The following is a 9,520-nucleotide window of genomic DNA, read 5'->3' as shown; positions in this document are numbered from 1 at the left end:
ATACCCACATTTCCTTCAAGCTTTTATTTTAGAAGACTTTTTTAAGTCACTAAATGAGGGAACATATCCAAGTTCAAAAACCAAGTTACTTTCTAGTAAAATTTATATAATTTCCTATTCTTTACACACTTAAGCTGCATAATAGAATGTGTCACATAAATAATATATAAATTCAATAAAATAGAAAACTAGCTGGACCTTCATGCTAGCAAAACAACTAGTTAAGACTCTAATATTTCATTAATAATAATTCCAGGTTTTTGTTTTTGTAACTTAAGTGCCGAAAATAGAGAATCAATCCCATTTTACGTAATTTATAGTCTTCATTTGTGTTATATTTTAGCTAGTTCTTTTATCAACATTGAAAAAAATTTAGAATAAACTAAGAAAAATAGTCATTCACATACAGTCTAGAATTAACCACTGTGAATTCTGTGTTATGTTTTCTTTATGCTTTTGTAAAGCATTATATATAACTTAAATAATACATGAATTGTATATATGCATATACGCCTAGCAGAAGTAACTGCTAAGCACTGCCAGTGCTGGCCACTGTCTTGGTGCTGAGGGTACATTTATGTATGATATAGACAAAAATCTTTTCCCTTTGGAACTTATTTCTAGTGGATGAAGACACAAAATAAGCAATAAGCCATAAGCTTAATAAATACATAAATGATATAGTATCTTAGAAGGGTGTAAGTTCTATCAGATAGAAACAGAAGAGGGATTGAGAATGCCAGGGTGGGGGTGGGTTTGCTATTCTAAACGGGATGAGTGTGTGGTGGTGGGCTCGTGAAGGGAGGGAATGAGTCATGGAAATAACTGGGAAGAATGCTGTGGGCAGAACAAAGAGCCAGTAAAAGAGCCAGAGGTGGGAGTATTCTGAGGCCAGGGAGGAGGACAGGGTGCCTAGAGGAGGGTTGGTCGGTAGAGAGACAGGGGAGAAGGCCAGAGAGAAAACTGGGAGCTCAGGTCCCGTAAGACTTTCTAAGTTTTCTTAAGGACTTTGGATCTTACTCAATGAAATGGAGTGATATGATCTTAGATTCTAACAGTATCCCTCATGCCCCGGCTTCTGTCCCTTCCTCTTCCCTGAGGCAATGACCATCATGATTTGTTAAATACATTTCTCATCCCCATTTTTATTGTTTTGCTATTTACATATCCTCAAACAGCATATAGAGCTGTTTGTGTGAAGCCTGATGTACTTACATACACAAAAACAATCCATACCATTAAGGAAGGCTCTTGACTTAAGACCTTTCTGCCTTAGAGGGAATAACAACAGTTCTTACAACACAAAAATGCTGTCAGATATAGAAATTACTTGCACTACAGTCTTAAAATTGCACTGCATGCACAGTAATAGAGTTTGCATACATGTAAAATGCTTAGAAAAGTAGCAGGCAAGAAAAATTCAAAGACTATCGGCTTGCATGTTTAATGGCGTTACCTTATTGTCATTGTGATTGTACGGAAGTGCGTCTTCTAGGTCTTTGCTTATTTTCTAGGTAAGAATGTGCACTTGCCTCTACTGTGCATTGCCTGTGCATGTCCTTTGCCCATTTCCCATTGCAATGTGTGTTTTTCTCCTTATTTATGTGTAATCCTCCTGCGTATCTTCTAGATGTCACAAATTTTGTCAAAATCTTCTTCTAGTTTCATCATTTAAATCAGCTTAAAACATCATTATTGTAATATCTTTATTTTTTGTTATAATAATCTCTTATGCTGCTAGAGTGAAGTTTAATAACTCTCCTCTTTAGTATATAATTTTTATATCTTATTTAAAATATTATTCTTATTTTGAGATAAAAAAGAAAAAAAAAACTTGTCACGTTCCAAAAGTTTTGAATTTTCTTTCTCATTTATATTATTTACTCATAAGGAAATTTGTTTTTTTCCCCAGGTGGGAATCTTGTTTCCGTAACCAGTTGTTGAAGATCCTTTCCCCAACGATTTGCAATGCCACCCCTCATTTATCCAGATGGCTGCTTTGTGTATGCCTGACCATTTTTTGATGAATTTTTAGTGGGCAGATAATATTATTTATTTATCTTTGTGTCCATAGTAATTGCATGGACCAGCTAACAAAGAAGTATTTTAAAAAGAGATATCATTTGAACCAGGGCTTGAGAGAAAATTTATAATTTACCAACAGCACATATCTGGGACATAGATTTTCACTAAACTAGATTCACAGCTGAAAGTAAATATAAAAAGTGTAAATTATTTTCTTTTTGACTATGCCACTCTAAATTTCTTAAGAGCTTAATTTTGCAGTTTTATGTTTGAGTAACTCTGAAACATGTGATCTTTAAGATTGTAGACCTCATGTTAAAAATGATTTTTACTTATTCACTCGTTTAAGAGAAAACAATTATTTGATACTAATCTGTGATGGGCTATAACTCAAGACATGGGATATAGAAACAGCCAGGTCATATTCTCTGCCATCACAAAGCTCGTGGTCTATTCAGGAGGTAGATGCATGAAGAAATAGCTTTGATGTAACAGGGCTAGGAGGGACACATATGAAGGACAGTGGAATGTAGTGAAAGAAGACTCAGTCTTGTGAGAGAGTCAAGGAAGTCTCACAGAAGTGATCGTGTTTGAGTTGAATCTCAATAAGAAAACTGAAGTTTCACTAGGCAGAAGAAAGAAATGCATTTTCTTACCAGTGGGAGTGACAAGCTCGCAGGCACAGAGGCCAAGATGGAGCATGGCATGTTCAGGAAATAGCAGCCAACTTTTTATAACTAAAGCGAACACTTCAGGAGCAGGGAAAGAAGTTGAAGATTAATCTGGAAAACTAGATTGGGGTCAGATTGAGAAGAGATTTGTATGAAGAGGTTGGACATAATTTTGAAGGCAAGGAGGAACCACTGAAATTTTGAAATAGGCAAGTCACATGATCAGACCTGTAGTTCAGCAAATAACTGGGGTCAGGCTGATGGATGGACTGAAAGACTTGGATGGACTGAAAAGACTAAGACTGAAAAGACTAAAAATAAACGAAAGTTTATTTTTATAGCTAAAACCAGAAAGGAAATTCTACATTTTTGGTCTCTTAACTGGCCTTCTTGTTCTATCTTTGCCTCCTAAAATAGAATCACAACAGAGCAGCTAGAGATATGTTTTTAAAAACCAAATCCAGTCACGTGACTTCTTTGTCCAACTCTTGTAATTGATTCTCCAAATCATTCAGAGTTAAAATCCTTGTAGTCAGTAGCTCAATGTTCCTGTCACCTGCCTGAGCTCTCTTGCGGCCCATCTCCTGCTCGCCCTGGCTTTCTTCATTCCAGCCCCACTGGCCTTGCTGGTCCTCAGATGTGCCAGATATGCGTGCATCTTCCGAACTTTGCTCCATCAATGCAGGGTTGATTCCTTCCTTGCTTTTCAATCTTGGCTCAAGTGTCATCTTACTGAGGACTTTCTTGATCCCCCTATTTAAAATTGCAAACATCTACCTCCACCTAGTACTCACGATCCCCAATAGCCCGCTCACCTTTTATCCCCCAGAGCTTTTGTCACTCTCTAAATTTACTTTTTAAATTGTGCTTATTGTCCTTCTCCCCTGCTAGGACTTAAGGTAGGAATTTTCTGTTTTGTTCAACAGCATACCCCAAAGTGCCTGGAAAATTGGTGTGTAGAAGGCTCTCAAAATATATATATATATATATATATATATATATATATATGTGTATATATATATATATATATATTTCAATGTATGAAATGATTAGCCTTAAGACAGTAAGATATTGACAGAGGAATAGTCGGAGTGAAGAGTTTTAAGATGAATTTCCGTGGAGCTCTGGATGGGACAGGTTTAATACAGCCAGGAAGCGAGAGGATGAAAAAGAGTCTGACTTACTTCCCTAGCTTGCTGGAATTGCTGGATTAGATTGCTATCAGCTTACATTCTCCTTTTATATCTGGTATCAATTTTAAAACCACATAGAGACTGTTTAAAAATAAATTATGCACAAGTTAAAAATTTTTAAAAATTCTCTTACAATCTCTAGTTATATTTTATAGTTTTTACTTGGAAGAGGAGAGACAGAGAGATTTTCAAATTTTCATCTGCCTCCTTCAACTATTTTAAGTCAAGTAAAGGCGAAAATAGATCATTTTCTAATTTATATCTAATTCAAATCATTGCTCTTGTTTTCTTTTCTTTACTGGGACTAGTGTCCACTTGATTCTGGCTACATTGAATCTCAGGTCTTATGTAAGTGTAATTACTTGCTGTTGCAATAGTCTGGTGTCCTATAAGGACACAGGATCGTGACTGCTGTACTCTGAACTGTGTGACCCTGAAGGGAGAAAAATAAATAAATAGATAAATAAATAAAAAACCTTGCTCAGGCTTGCATTCCATAGGATTGTTTTTAAATTCCAGCTTTGTTAATTTATTAGTAATGTCCCTTCGACAAATTATTTAAACTCATCGAGAATCAACTCCTTTGCTTGTCAAATGATACTGCCATCCAATATTGCTGTGAAGATGAAATGCAATGTTTTTGAAAATTTTGAAATGTAATAAAGGTGTAAGAATATACTCACCATTCTGAAGAGCATGGCGGGGACATAGACAAGATATCCAGGAAAGAAATTTATGTTACTCCATCTTCAGAAAACTAGTTGGTGAAAGAAAAACTAGTTCTACAATTTTTGTCATGGTTGTTATTAAGCAAATTCGTTTTTCAAAAGGAGTTTGTTTGTTTGTTTTAACCTAACAGACAGTCACAGATAGTGTCATGTTGAGAATTTCATTCCACAAGTTGTCTGGAGTTTGATTACTCAGGGACTCCTCTAAACTTCACGTTAGCTCATACCAGGATATTTTCTGATTGGAAACACTGCCAAATTAGCATCTCTAAGGGAGTTAAGTGTTTTAGAAATTAATCAGTGACTCTAATTTCACCTTCAGAGTTCTTGCCAGAATCTGATAATGTGTAGCCGCTTCATGCTATTTCTTATTAAATCTAAGATTTGAGTTTTCCATCTTGATTGCATGCTTGGAAATTTCCATAATTGGTAATCCCCCTTATTTTTTCTTACAATCTTCATTGCTACAGTTCTTCTCACATTATATCAGTCAAAGTCAATAGTATTTTCTTCTTCTTTTTTTGTACTGAGAAAACTTAATAATTGAAAAGGTAAAACCTTATAGGCAAGAGAGGATTATTTTGACCCTCAAAGAACAAAGTTATGAATGTAAGACAGTTTAATGTACTAACTAGGGCACTGAACTAGTTTACCAAGATCTTGAATCTGGTCCTGAATCTGCCATTAGCTAGATCTTAGACTAATCACTTCACTTTTCTATGCCTCAGCTCCCTCATCTGAAAATCAAGAAAATAAATCACATCATTTGTCAGTATCTTTTAAGATACCAAATTCTATGAATGCTATGCGATGCCTTTCTGAGATTATATGACAATTAGTGGAAAAAGGATTCTTTTAAAAAGCTGCTCATTGAAAGTTAGCCAAAGACACAGACATCATCCTGAAAATTTGTAGTCGGTGGAGAAGACACCTGATTGTAACAGAATTCAAAATATCAACTTAGAGAGACATTTCAATTATGTTTACAGAATTTTCTTCCCAGATAGTATATAACCCAGTAGCCAGCGCTATCCAACAGCATTCATTTCCTTTCAATTTCCTGTGAAACTACTTTCAATGTGAGGGTCTGTCAGTTGAGATTCATTGTGCTTTATATATTTTGCTTCTAATTATTTTGTCCGTATCAGTACCCCTGAACAACTCTTGATAAATGAAAAACTACAATGAAAGTCTTGCAAAACTTTCAATATCTATACCTAAAAGCTCTTCTGTTAATTCTGAACCAAAGAAAGAATCTGATAGCCAACTCAAAAATGCATGCTGTACTAATTATTTTTCTGAACATCAGAAAGTTTTGAATAAATAAGCATAAAAAAGCAATGTGCTAGAGGTTGATGAAGAAAGTGACAGTGATTTCATTTTGAACTAATTCTTCCAATATTATTGTTTCTGAAAGTCTCCCTCACCAAAGAGTGCATACTAAGGCATGCAGGCAGAGCCCAGGTAGAGTTGATGGCAGGTGCAGTAAAATATTCTTATGTTTATTTTTCTCTGGGAAATCAAAATGACCTCCACACTAATAGTTCTCAGTATGGCTTATGAAAAAAAAACATAAACAATAACTCAGAGTGATGGTGTGTAATCACTCACTTTTCTTTCATAGGGTCACTAATTTATTCAGGAAACATTTATTGATAACTTACTACTTGCCAGGCAGAGTACCCCAATTTGGATCTGTTCACATGGATACTCAGTACTTTTAACTAAAAAAAAAATTACTATACCTCTGGCTTCTTCACTTCAACTTGTGCCATCTATTGCATTTTTTTTCCTTGATGCTCACTCCATACAAAGTCACCCTAAGTTGTATTTCTCAAGCTCTAAAATATTTATTGATTCCGTCTTGCTTATTACTAACAACATAAACTCTCAGTATATTTTGCTACCATATATTGTTTCTGCACTGTCCAGAGCTTTACTTTTGAGATGCAGAAAGCACAATGTCAAAGCTGATCAACAGTCACACTCCAAGAATTGATTGTAAATTACTCCACCTTGTCATATGGCATTAATTAGAACTTACAATTGGCATTGAAGCCATTGCTCAAGAATGTAAGTGCTCAATAGTACTTCTCTGGAAAAAAGATTTAGAACTTATGGGTAACTTGACCTCACAATTTACAATGCCGTGGAAAAACTCTCTTCCCCCTTGACTTTCTGCTTTGATAAATTTCAGACTAACAGCGAAGCTGAAAGAACAGTATAATATAAACACTCATATTTCTGCAGCTACATCTACTAATTGTTAACGTTTTACCACTTTCTTTACACCACCCCCTACATATTTTTGCTGAACCATTTTTAAATAAGTGGCTTTAACTGTGATTCTACATATTTCTGTGTATAGCTCTCAAAATTAGAAAAAGCATGAGGATATTTTCCCACATAATTATAATAATTACATAACTACAACTCTCAAAGATTTAAAAATTGATAAAACAGGCTTATTTTCTGTACAGTCCATTATTAAATGGCCTTAGTTGTCCCAATGATGATGTCCTTTGTAGCCATTTCATTGTTGTTGTACTGAGCCAAGATTCAATTAAGGATTACACGTTATAGTTAACTGTCATAACTATAACTCTTTAGTCTCTTTTCTTTTTTTTTAAACATTTTTTATTTATTTAGTCTCTTTTCATCTAAAATAGTGCTATTAAAATTTTTCTTACAAGAATGAAACTTTTGGAGACTACAACTTAGCTGCTTTTGTGATATAATATTTATATTTGTCTAGTTGCTGTCTCATGACTTAAGCCAATTAAACATTTGTGGTAAGAATGCAACATGGTTGGCATTGGACCCTGCCTGATGTGTCTCATTAAGAGTTCATACAATGTCAGTTTGATTTATTATTGGTAATGCTTGTTTTCTCTATTTTAAAGGCTCTCTTAGCCCATTGTGATTATTTTTAAATCTCTATTTTATATAAAGTTTAAATAAAATGATCTTTTTTTTTTAAGAGTTCACTATTGGTTTGGAGAAGAGAGGTAACTTTTTGCCATCTCGAGAAATTAACACTGGAGATTTTCATTACTCCTCTTTCACTGGGGAGGATAATTACCACAGTGTTCTTATTCTCCAGTGATTTTTATCTAGACCTCATGGATTCTTGGCTCTGTGACTGTGGAATCACTTCTAACTTTCCATCAAATGTTGAGTTTTCATACAATGATTACCTCAAACTAGCACAATAAAGCCCAGAATTAATTATTCATAATTTAGCAACATTGGCTAGGAAATAAGTGGTTGCAATATTACTAATTCTACTTTTTTTTTCTGTTTTTTGATAGTGATTTCCACTACTCTGTCTTCTACCTCACTGATCTGTTCTTCTGACTCATTTAGTCTACTCTTGGTTCCTTCTAGTGTGTTATTCATGTCAGTAATTGTGTTCTTCAGATCTGTTTGGTTGTTCTTTATGTTTTCTAACTCTTTGCTAGAAACTTCTAACTTCTTGTTCTGTGCATCTACGCTCCTACCAAGTTCTCTGATCATCTTCACAATCATTACTCTGAACCATTTCTTGAGTACATACAAATTCTAAATACACCTGCCACATGATACAAAATTTTAGCATATTTCACAGTTCTTTTCTAAATCTTAGTGACTAGCAAACCCAGAACTGTTGTTGTTTCAAACACTTTAACAGGGGTAGGAAATAGGAAACACGATTATAGGCCTTTTTCTAAAGTAGTACTCTTTCTGACCTTCATTGCTATAATTTCTAAGTTCTTGAACTCAAATATCATTTCAGCAAGAGATAATATAGTTGTTCAGTAGATTCTATACATTTCTTTTCCTGTGTCTTGAGGTCTTGAGGAGTACAGGAAATTTAAGTTATTTTATTTTTTTTGTTTGTTTGTTTGCTTGTTTGTTTTTTGTTTTCTGTGTGAGGAGATGTGTTACACATTCTTCTTCTAGGTCTACTTTAAAAGCCAGATGAAGATGTCAATATGCCCAGAGCTTTACCACACTCTACACTCTGACCAAAAGAACAGCATTTAGAAATAACATACAGTATTACAAATAAAATAATGCAAATGCAATATTATCTTTTCTGTGAATGTTATGTGCTTTGCCAAGACCTTTGTCAGTGGTAGGAGAAATTGTAATAAGAAGATTGCTGAAAATCTGAGTCCCTTGGGAGGGACTCTCTTTTTGTCCACAAAGATGATGAACTATTTTCATTTTCTAATTTGAGAAAGCAGCCAGATGACCTACTGGGTTTGATCTTCTCTATTCCAGAAAATTATCTGAACTCAACAGGCCAAATTGACCATAAGTATGTCTTCATTTGATTAGCAGAGTATAATGGTGGAGTATATAAACTTCAGCTTTAAGATTGGGAATCTATTTTATTTAAATTAGAATAGAAACACTCCCATCCTGCCTAGATTTAACCGTGCTGTACAGTAGAACGATCTTCCTAGATGAGAAGGAATATTAATGAAAAACAGTACAATGCCTATGAATTCCAGCGAGGTCCATGCTTTAATTTGATATCTTATCAATTGATATTTGTTGTTTATAAACTAATACTTATCAGGAACGACTAATTTGACCAAGTTTATGGTAATTCTCAAGTAAGCAAGGTCAACCAAAGTTGAATTTCTATACCAGTTCACTATCTTGAAACCAAATGAAAATTAAAGCATATTTCAAATGTATTTGAGTGATGTCTAGAGTTGACAGACCAGGAGTCTTATTTCTATTTTGCGCTTCTTCTGAATCAGTAATTTATAAGCTTGACCAGATGACTTGCAAGTCTTGGTTAAGACCCTCAATATATGAAACATAAAAAAAAAAAAGATACACTGTTTTCTGGTGGTTAATTAAACAGTAGGTAAATTTGTTTGAGGTTCATCATTTTTTCTCCAAAAGT

The sequence above is a fragment of the Vicugna pacos genome, chromosome 13, assembly GCF_048564905.1.
Source record: "Vicugna pacos chromosome 13, VicPac4, whole genome shotgun sequence".
NCBI lineage: Eukaryota > Metazoa > Chordata > Mammalia > Artiodactyla > Camelidae > Vicugna > Vicugna pacos.
This window is presented reverse-complemented; position numbering follows the sequence as displayed.